Genomic DNA, 10,973 nt, shown 5'->3' on the forward strand with positions numbered 1-10,973 from the left:
GAGATATATAAGTTCAAGCTGTTCTGACAAGAAAATCAAGCCGAAGATTAATTGTCTGAACGCAAGCTACAATACATCATTTATCAAATTAAACTGACAGGTTTTCCAAGATCTCAAACCGTTGAAAGTCAAGCCACACTACCACCGATCATATATGAGTTAATTCAAATAGGATACTCATGAATTCAAGCCGTTCAACAGCTGCGCGCCAATATCATACCAACGACAAAAATCTACATAATTCGAACATCATGTGTTAGCTTTAAGAAAAGCAAGAGTTTAAAGTCACAAAAGCACACGGAACATTAAATGAGCATTTAATAATACATACGACGTATGAAAGTGACATGTCCATTATGTCGGGTGATAGTACATTTGACTGTTGAAAAGAAAATCCGACAGTTAGAGCTTTTCAACTATAAATATATAGAACTTTGAAAAGAAAAAGAATATGGAATCCATCAAAGAAATTATCTCAAACCTGCATATTTCAAGATTTCGATCGCAACTAATCTCCCGTTTTCAAGCTGCTCATTCAAGTACACGCTTATCAGAACTTATCAGATCATCAACAATCAATCTGTGCTAACCAACAGCTCAAGTTGTCAAACCGACCATTGAGTTATTGTGTTGTTGTCTAATGAACCGAGGGTTCTTAAACTTTAACGTCCAAAATCACCTACGTAAACCACATGCATGCAAATGAATTAAATTACATAATTATTTTATTTAATTGATTTTAAATGCTTACTTGATGCATATTATATGATTAAGGATGTGATTGCATGATTAAATGATTATATGACATGATTTTATGAAATTGAAAATTTTACCCGAATATTCGATAATAGGCCGGGGAAAGGAGACCGAGGACGACCAAGACAAAATAAATATTTTTCATTAAATATTTTCAAGGCTTATTAATATGATTAAAAATGATTAGTTTTTTTTCTAAAAATTATAGAGTTTAAATTATTTTACGAGACGAGCTCCATTTTACCTGGAAAGCCGGTTTTAGGCAAACAAGGAACTTTTAAAATATCAAATGCATTATTTTTGAAAACTAAATTTTAAAAACTTTTATTTTTCAACTAAATAAGTGTTATTTGGCCCAATTTAACTAATTTGAGTAGGCTCAATTGCTCCTAGTCCTATACTTGAAGGCCCAAAACCTAAACCCATTATCATGCAAATTAAATCTATAAAAATTACAAACCTAGGTCTTTTGAAGATTAAACCAGCCGACACCAGCACACACAACACGCACTAAATTTTCAAAAAATTTAAGGAGGAAAAGCTAGGGTTCTACGTCGTCCATTCGTCTCTTTTCGTTCCCCTCGTCAACGATCGTATATTCGAACGTTTTAAACGCAAATGCACGTTTTCTAAACCTTTTTACGCAACATTAAAATCATATTATGCATGTTTTAATTATTTTACATGAAAAATATTATATGTTCGATGGTTTAACGATACGATGATTATTTTCAAAAGATTTGACGTTTTTACGCTTGTTTCTTTAACGCTATGATTCCTAAGGACACACTACCATTAGGAGGTGTTTTAGGGACGTGAAAAGAGTCGTTAGGGGATGAAATACACGCTGGAACTCGAGCTTGGCCAAGGAGAAGAGACCTAGGGTTTTCCTAGCCTATCCGATGAGGAAGAAGGCTCGGCTATGGTTGGGATGCTTGCGGCTCAGCCAGGGCTAGTTTGGGCTCGTGAGGGTCATGGTCAGGGGTTTGGTAGGGTCCTGGCAAGGCTAGGACCGTGGTCTATCAAGAACGGAAGAGTCCACGATCGCATGGACTCTTCCCATGCGCATGGATCGTGAATCGCGATCAGGTGCTACATGAGGGTCAGGGCTCGGTCTAGGATGGTCCATTAGGGTCTAGGGAGGATGTTCAGGGTGTGGCTTGATGGTGGCTCGAGCAAACATAAGGAGGACTCGCGCGGCTCTTGTTCATGTGCGCCATGTGCAGTGCATGTGCTAGGTGCTAGTCAGCTGAGTTAGGCTTGGTCAGTGAGGGTCCATGAGGATCGGTGGAAGGGCTGATCCATGATGGTCAGGTGGTGGCTCGACAAAATCGAGCCGTGGCTCAATATGTTAGGATAGGGTTTCGGTCGAGGCTAGGAATAAGAAAGGGTTTCAAACCATGGTCTACGGGGGTTGATTCATGGTTCACGAGGGTATTTTAGGTATAAAATGTCTATGTATAAAATTTGGAAAGAAAATATTAAAGTTTGAATTAATCCGGGAATAAAACGCTTCACGAATTAGTAATTAAAGAATTAAATCGAAATACTCAAATTACGTCAATAAAAATATTAAAAATGTAATTTAAGCTTAAATAATTATTTGGGAGGGTCTAGCGTAAATAAAAATAAGAAAAATTCAAAATCGAGAAATTTTATGTGGGGACCCGGACGCTAATCAAGCTCTTAATCATAATTGGGACTAATTAATCAATTATAAACAGGGTCTAAAATTTTTTTCTTTTAATAAACCAAGCGGAAACGTAATGTAATTCAATTCAAATTACATATTAAACATAAACATACACATCCTGTATGATCTACAAGTATTCAACTAGGTTTCACTACTACAATCAAGTAATAAAACCTATCTATGTCCAAGTCCGGAATCACCACGCTAATCTCGATCTTTCTTCACCTCTGTGACCCTGAATCTGTCCCACCTGTTGTCATGCACACATACAAAACAAGACAACAGCCGGATAACTCCGGTGAGAATAAATCCCAGTATAAACAATGTAAACATGCAATCATATAAAAACATATATAAAAGCATATAATTAACATTCATAACATGTATCAAATCAGAAACATAAATCAATAACAAGTAATGAATCACACTCAGACTCAAACAACGCGTCGTCTCAGACTCGACTCAACTCTAACCTAGGGATCCCGATGTCTGGGCGAAACAGCCACAGAATTGACGACTCAGTCAAGATTTAAGCGAATCAGCCAATAGCAAGGCGAAACAGCCGATAGCTAGACGAATCAGTCAATAGATAGACGAATCAGTCAATATATAGACGAATCAGTCAATAAATAAGCGAATCAGCCAATAGCTAGGCGAAACAGCCGATAGCTAGACGAATCAGTCAATAGATAGACGAATCAGTCAATATATAGACGAATCAGTCAATAAATAAGCGAATCAGCCAATAGCTAGGCGAAACAGCCGATAGCTAGACGAATCAGTCGGTGACTAGGCAACTCAGCCAATGACTAAACAATTCAGCAGTCAATACATGCAGTTGCTATAAATCAATAGACTACAAACATCAATCTCAACAATTACAAATATCAATGTAATAACTAAGTATGTGATTTAGGGAGACTCGAGTCAAACCTTACTCGAGTTGTGCAATCCCAACACAACATTAATTTATACCTTTCTTTCTGCTATTCTGACTCTGTCGAAGTCTCGAACTCAAGTCCTGTCAATACTCAATCTGACAATAACAATATCGAGGGTACGCTATCAATACACCACTCAATCAACATTGGATATAATCAGAATTCTACCAAATTCTGTTTCAACAACATAACGTCATAATTTCAATATATCCAGTACTACCATATCGGTCAGATATCAATCCCAACATCTCATAATCAATAACAACTCAACTCTGATATCATATCAAATCTGAAAATCATAACAATTCCATATGGTATCTGTTCTTCAGTCCGGTTTCGATTATATGATGTCTAACATGCCAAGAACATCATATATAAATCATATCAGATTCTGACAATACCATAATTTCAGAACATGTTAAAACGTAGCAAAACTTACGTCCAGTCGTAACCTACGTCGATAGGAACTCAATACCGAAGTCGGATTCAGAATCGGACGGGCGGATTTCTCAGAAAAGGCGTAAGGATTTTGCAATCCCTTCCCCGGCCCTTTCTCTGAATTCCTCTCTTTTAATTCTGAGAGAATTCGTGCATGTTTATATATATATATATATATATATATATATATATATATATATATACTAACGTACATGCAAAACGCCGAGTGGCACTTCCTTCACGCGACACGCCTCGCGCTCGAGCGGTAAGAAAGTACCGCTCGGGCGCGAGCTCGGCGCTCGGGCGGTGACAATCTGCCGCCCGGGCGCGAGGCTCTCTGTCCGGATGCTCCTCCATTGGCGCTCGAGCGGTAGTATTCTACCGCTCGGGCGCCACACCTTCTGCCCGAGACTCACTCTTGCTGGACATTGGCGCTCGGGCGGTCTCTTTCTACCGCTCGGGCGCCAACAATTCTGCCCAAAAATCACATAATTCATATGTGTTAACCAATCTGGTCTCGGAGTGGTCCAACTATACTCACATCCGTTCATCGTCGATAAATCATCTCAGATTACGTTAATCATCTCAGATTACGTTAATCAAATTCTTGGGCATTACATTTCTTCCCCCCTAAGATACGATTTCGTCCTCGAAATCACATGCAATCAATCGTATCAATAAGAAGGTATATCACAAAACTGAATAGAAAACTCACATCAGTTAAATAACTCGGGGAATATTTGTCTCATGTCTGACTCTATTTCCCAAGTATCTTCTTCTATGCCCTGACGACTTCACTGAATCCTCATATGAAGCATCAATAAAGATAGTTCTCATCTCAATAAAGAGGAAATCACCATTTCTTTTCGTACAACATTTTGAAAGAAGCCATTTCAATACTCGTCTGATAGCTATTGTTGTACGAACTCACAAAGTGGCAGTGTATCTTGCCAGCTAGCACTAAAATCAAGCACTACTGTTCTCAGTATATCCTCCACTGTCTGGATCGTCTACTCAGACTATCCATCGGTCTATGGATGATATGTGATACTAAGATATTACTTCGTCCCTAGAGCCTACTGCAAACTCTACCCAAAGTGCGATATAGACCGAGGATCATGGTCTAAAACAATCGGCTTTGGCACTCTAGGCAGTGTGACTACCTTTCTGACATAAATCTCAGTCATCTGGTCATGTCTGAAAGCGGACCGGTTACGGTGGCCGGAAGCGCAACGGAAGCTCAAAAATTTTATTTTTCATACAAAAATTTCGGCCACCCCTAAATCTTGTGCAACAAATACAATAAAACACAAAAATGTCATACATAGGGTGTTTTAAAGAAATATACCTATCAATCTCAAGAGATTGATTATGGCTCCAACTTTGTTGTCAAACAACAAAGCTCTTGAAAGGTAGAAACTATCTTCAAGCTTTCCAATGAGCACTCCTTGCTCAACTATTAAGCCCACCACCAACTAGGTAGATCCCCTCAAATATTGCACTAGAAATATTTGAGGATTTTTCAAAGAGAAGTGTGTTTTCTTCAACAAATTGAAGAACACAAAAATGGAGAAAAATGGGAGAGAATAAGGGTTCAAAGTTTCGGCCAACTCATGCTTAGAATGGAGGAGGGAAGAGTTCTCTTGGGGTTGCAAAAAGTTGATACAAAAAGTTGCATGCCAACCATTATTTTAATCAAAAGTATTCCCCAACTCTTCACCTCCCATGCATGCATACAATATAGTTTTTAATCAAATTAAAAACTTTGGACTAAATTTAATTATCTCAAACATATTTGAGACTAATTAAACATTACTTGAATTTACCCAAGTCCCACTAGTTTAAATAATTATTTTAATTGAGCTCTACAAGACTCAATATTATTTAATTAATCCAACACTTGAATTAATTTAATTATTTGGGCTCTACTAGGCCCACTAGTGTTTAATTAATTCAACACTTGAATTAATTTAATTTAGTCCATAATAATGTTTATGAAAATCACAATTTTCAAAAACATTAGTCACTTGGCCAAATTTTAATTCTAGGAACACTTCCATAAATTAAAATTTATATTTCTCTCATAGAAGTCATACTTCTATTTTTCTTTACACTTATAAACACATTTATAAGCCGTTCAACACTTTGAACTATTTTCTCCTTTATAGAAGTCATACTTCTAATTTTCCTTACGCTTATAAACTCCTTTATAAGCCGTTCAACACATTGAACTATTTTTTCACTTCTCATCGGGATTTACAAAGCTAGTACTTGTGTGGCCCTCAATGGTTCATTGATACAACTAGCCGTGGGTTCACATCTCCATGTGATTCGGACTAAACATGTCCTTATTCGAGCATACCCCAATTGCTCCATTCTTACTTATCAACTTCTTGATAGTAAGAACGTCAGAACTCAAGTCTGATAGTACCCAACCAATCACGTTAAACGCCTAGCAGCATCGCTTACGTGATTCCCTAGGTATCACATGATAGTGCCTGCAAGAACCATTCTATTATGGTTAGCGTACAGTACGGTCCCTTCAACTCATATATCCCGACCGATTCGACAACCATTGGTTTATCGAGAGTTGTCAATGAATCGATACTATGTGTCATGTTGTAGTTGCATCAATGGTGTAATCTATGAAACCCCTTTCATAATTACAACCATACTCTGGCCAGAGATTTCAACCTACATACACATGATAACACATAGGATATCCATACCCGAAGGTAAGCGGTGAATCCCCGACTACAATGCATCGACTCCTATGTGTTTCGACAGAACACCCAACCTTGCCACCTGATGACCCCATGAGAGTCGGTAAACAAGTCAAAGTGTAATTCTAGCACATAGAGTCTCAATGTTGTCCCGGGTCATAAGGACTAATTCTGTACAACCATAAACCAGGACTTTTCCACTCGATAAGTGAGAACCACTTGGAAAGTCCTTTAATGGAGGGTTGTTCAGTGCACTCTACCAGGAGCACCTATCTGCATGCTCGGACATCACAATGTCCCCTACCAATGAAACATGGTACTCACATCGCAGATACTAGTCTCTAACTCGAGCGGCCTATATCCTTCTTAGTGGCGGCTGAATCGACTAGGAACGGTTTAGAATATACAGTATTACAAATATGAGTTTCATGATACTCATCATATGAGCATCTCATATTCTTTCTACTATTTGTATATTCAAGGGCTTTATCTATGGAGCTAGCATGGGTATACAGATAAAGATTTGCCAAAATAATAATTTCAAATATTATTAAAATAAAGACTGCTTATTCATAGAGTTTCATTGTGAACACTCGGCCAACACTTGGCTCGACGGGCACCTACTCTAACAATCTCCCACTTGCACTAGAGCCAACTACCCATATGCTTAAAACCCATTGATTCGCGATGCTTGTCGAATAATGGTCCAGGTAAAGGCTTAGCTAGTGGATCAACAACATTATCTGCGGAGCCGACTGTGTCAAAAGACACTTCTCTACTTTCCACAATCTCTCCGAGGATGTGGAACTTTCTCAATACGAGTTTGGATTTCTGATGAGACCTAGGCTCCTTTGCTTGAGCTATAGCTCCCGTGTTGTCACACAACACCGGGATAGGAGCAACTCCATTAGGAATGACGCCCAACTCTTGGACGAAATTCCTTATCCAAACAGCCTCCCTTGCTGCATCTGATGCAGCAATGTATTCGGCCTCTGTGCTGGAATCCGTAATATTGTCTTGCTTGGAACTCTTCCAAGAGACTGCAGCACCATTGAGCATGAATACAAAACCAGAGGTTGACTTCGAGTCATCGATATCGCTTTGGAAGCTAGAGTCGGTATAGCCTTCCAATTTTAGTTCTCCACCCCATAGACCAAGAACACTTTATTGGTCCTTCTCAACTACTTGAGGATGTCTTTCACAGCATTCAGGTGTGGAAGACCAGGGTTCGAATGATATCATTTCACTACATATAGTGCAAACGCCACGTCAGGACGTGTAGATATCATCCCATACATGATATTACCAATTTCCGAAGCATACGGAATGCGTGTCATCGCCACTATCTCTGCATCTGTCTTGGGAGACAGACTTGGATAGGGACACGCCATGACACACTGGTAGATGTCCTCTCATGGACTCATCCATCGAGAACTGCTTCACGATGGTATCAATGTATGTGGACTGGGTGAGACCAAGCCATCTTTTCGATCTATATCAATAGATCTGTATCCCAATACAAAAGATGCTTCACCCAAGTCCTTCATCGAGAACTTACTTGCTAACCATATCTTTGTTGATTGCAACATTCCTACATCATTCCCAATGAGTAGAATGTTATCAACATATAACACCAGGAATGTCACAACACTCCCACTGACCTTCTTATACACATAGGGTCCCTCATGATTCTTAGTAAATCAAACTAATTGATTGTACTGTCGAATCTGAGGTTCCAACTCCTAGATGCCTGCTTTAGATCATAAATAGATCTCTGAAGTTTGCATACCATATGCTCACTTCCGATAGATGTAAACCCTTCAGGTTTAGACATGTAAATAACTTTCTTAAAATCCCCATTTAAGAAAGTTTGTCTTGACATCCATCTGTCATATCTCATAGTCATACTATGCAGCTATGGCTAATAAAATCCTTATGGACTTGAACATTGCGATTGGGAAAAGGTTTCCTCAAAGTCAACTCCTTGTCTTTGAGTACATCCTTTTGCCACCAATCGCGCCTTGAAGGTCAACACCTTCCCATCCTCCCCAAGTCCCTGCGGGAACAGTTCCCACAGGTGGATCCACAAGATCCTACACTTGGTTCGAATGCATGGAATTCAACTCAGATTCCATTTCTTCACGTCACTTGGATGAATTGGCATCAGATAACGCTTCCTTGAAGGTCCATGGATCACATCCATGGTTAGGCTCATCATGGCCTTCTTCAAGAAGCTGACCATACCTCATAGGTGGTCTCGAGACTTTCTCGTATCTGCTAGGAGCTTGTATCTCCTCTCTTGGCTCATCGGGTGTGGGTTCTATAATTGTGGGTTTCTCTCGAACCTCTTCGAGTTCTATCATCTCCCTTTTTTCTATCCAATAGAAAATCCCTTTCAAAAAGGTTGTATTCCTAGAAACAAACACCTTTGTTTCTTGGGGATGATAGAAATAATATCCAACTTAATTCCTTGGATATCCCACAAAGTAACATAAAATGGATCAACAATCCAATTTATCTCCCACTACCTGCTTCACATAAGCAGGGCTCCCCATATTCTAAGATAAGAATATTTGGGAGGCTTACCCATCCATATCTCATATGGTATCTGCCTTTGAATGGACATTTAGTAGAATATCTTTTACTTTTAAGTTATAGAGATCGTTTTTCAAGTTCTCAAGTACCAATTAAACATTCATTCTTGTAAATGTTGCAAACACCTTTGCTAAATAAACAAGAATATCCATTTTTATCACAATAGAAATGGAAACAATGTTTTACACCAAACAGGTACAAACAAAACATCTCTTAAAATTAACTTAAAGTCATTGTTCAACAATAAGTAAACATCCTTAATAGCCTTGGCAGCAACTCTTGCTCCATTGCCCATCCTCAAGAAGGTCACACCTTCCTTAAGCTTCCTACTTCTTCCCATCACCTGTAACCCATTACAGAGATGTGAGTCACAACCGGTATCTAATACCCAAGAAGTAGAGTTAATTAAAATGTTTACTTAAATTTAGAACATACCGTTTCCAGAACACTTCTGGGCCAGATATTCCTTGCAATTTCGCCTCCAATGTCCAGGCATCTTGCAGTGATGACAAACATCACTAGTCTTGTCAGCCCTAACTGGTGTGGCTGCCACAACGGGATTCGGAGATTGCCTCAACAAGGGCACGTTCTTCTTGGGACGTTGGAAAGAACGCTTCTTTCCATTCCCATGTGGATCAATCTTCGTACCAGATGAAGAACCCACATAAAGAACCAACTTCTCTTTCTTGATGGTGGATTCAAACGTGACAAGCATGTTCACCAACTCCTCAAGGGTCGGTTCCATCTTGTTCATGTTGAAGTTCACCACAAAAGGATCAAATGAGCTAGGCAGTGATAACAGCAACACGTCGGTGGTCAACTCCGAAGGCAAGATCAGATCCATGCCAACGAGCTTGTCCACGAGCCCGATCACCTTTAGGCCATGCTCATGGACCGAGGTCCCCTCTCGCATGCGCAAAGTGATCAGCTCCTTGACGGTAGCATGCCTAAGAGGACGCGTTTGCTCTCCAAAGAGCTCTTTGAGATGCAAATGAATGTCAGCAGCACTCTTTGCACCCTCAAAACGCCTCTGTAGCTCATCGTTCATAGAAGTCAGCATATAACACCTGGCTATCAAGTCATGGTCACACCATTCCTTGTAAGCCTGCAATTCCTCAGGATTGCAGTCAGTCGGAGCCTCAACAGGGGGCGACTGAGTTAGTGTATATGTTACCCTTTCCGAATTTAAGACTATTTTCAAATTTCTTAGCCAAGTGAGGTAATTAGGTCCAGTTAATATGTGTTTGTCGAGTATTATAGATATCGAATTGCGCATCGAAGACATTGTCGATTTGTACTGAAAAGTAAAAACAGATAAATGTTGATGACTATTTTAAATATTTAGTAAGATATGAAGTTTGGACTTATACTTCATAAATATTTGCTCCCACTGTTTTGACATCTTTCACTACCCTCTAGTGAAAACGGGAAACTCCTTTCCTCAGTAGGTACGTAAGGTCCAATTAGCGAATTATGATCCCGAATAATATCAGCCAATCACAATTCCTAAAAGGTAGTTTCCAATTGCATCACAATGCAACCCTTAACGTAAACTTTTGTCTCACGTTTGATTAGGACCCAATAATATGACGTCGTTCATCTTTACGTGTCAAGCCTAACCCATCGATATTGAACCTTAATGGACGGTCGCCATGAGTTCCCTCAATAATATGAGCCGAAATCATGGGAGTTCCACGTAGTTCACATCACCATGTCAATGGATGTCACAGCTTTCCGGCACCCAGGGCCCCCCCAATAATATGAGCCGAGCCCCAAGTACGGGTAGCGTTCATCATGCACCCATTGTCGATGGAAGACAAGGAAATT

This window comes from Primulina eburnea, chromosome 14, assembly GCF_022965805.1.
Source record: "Primulina eburnea isolate SZY01 chromosome 14, ASM2296580v1, whole genome shotgun sequence".
NCBI classification, from domain to species: domain Eukaryota; kingdom Viridiplantae; phylum Streptophyta; class Magnoliopsida; order Lamiales; family Gesneriaceae; genus Primulina; species Primulina eburnea.